Below are 1151 nucleotides of genomic sequence, written 5' to 3' on the forward strand. Positions count from 1 at the left end.
TTGTTACTTGAAACACCAGGGGTTTAAGTCTTGCTGCTCACTGCACAGAAGTCCAGTCACTGAGACAGGCAGTACTGACAGGAAAGAAGGCTTTCCTAGGGTTCTGCAGCTGAGGAGGTGGAGATCAGCCTCAAATCCAGCTCCCCGACCAACTCAAATGTGGAGTTTAGAGAGCAGGGAAGAAATGTAACTATATGCAGGAAAATAGGAATTAGGGAGCGGTAAGAAGGAGGGATTGGTCAACAGGAAGCAGGTGGTTGCTTAGACAATTAGGATGGGGTGAGGGGTCTCACATCTCATTGTCCAGAGCAGGTACTCTGGTCAATTTCAGTTCTTTGTTACTCTCTGGAAGACCCATAGTTGGTTTCCTGAGAAAGGAACTCAGGTAATACAAATGTAACTTTCTCAAATTTCAAGACTGGGAGGGTCCATTTCTATGTTTCTTCAAAAGAAACCATAAACTTCATTTCTGTGGGACAATTGGGTTGGTTTCAAAGTCACTGCAGCTTTCCTATGGTTGCTAATTCCATGATTATGTTACATTGTATGGCAAAGGGATTTTACAGATATAATTACATTAACCTTAAAATAGGGAGATCAGCCAGGCTGGCTAATCTGATCACATGGGGCCTTTAAAGTCTGGGTCTAGAGGTCAGAGGTCAGTGAACTAGGAAGTCAGAGAGATCCAAAACATCTTAGTGATTCGATGAGGAAGAAATTTTTTGTCGCTGACTTTGAAGATGGTGAGAGTCACAGTCAAAGAAATAAAGTCCTCAGTTCAACAACTTCATAATTAGTGCTGCCTGCAGATAGGAGCTAACAATATTTTTAAATGCATTTACAATATGTGGTAAACAGATTCACATTGTCTCTGCCTATCTTCTCTTTTGCTTTGACGCTGCATGCTATTATGACTGTCTAGATTGGCGGACAGAACCACGAGGGCTTTGTGCAGCGTTCTCTCCTCTCCTGGAATGCTATGGCTCTCTAGAGCCAGACAGCACTGCTGAAGGTGGCTGAGTACAGGCACCTGATGGTATTAGAAGCCACAGGCCCCTGATTCATCAAGGCTCTAACCTTCACCTACCCCAAAGTTCTAAGAGCCCTCCTTATAGCTTCCTATTGGTTTTATACAGATTATTACCCATAAA

Source organism: Cebus imitator, unplaced genomic scaffold, assembly GCF_001604975.1.
Source record: "Cebus imitator isolate Cc_AM_T3 unplaced genomic scaffold, Cebus_imitator-1.0 Scaffold188, whole genome shotgun sequence".
NCBI classification, from domain to species: domain Eukaryota; kingdom Metazoa; phylum Chordata; class Mammalia; order Primates; family Cebidae; genus Cebus; species Cebus imitator.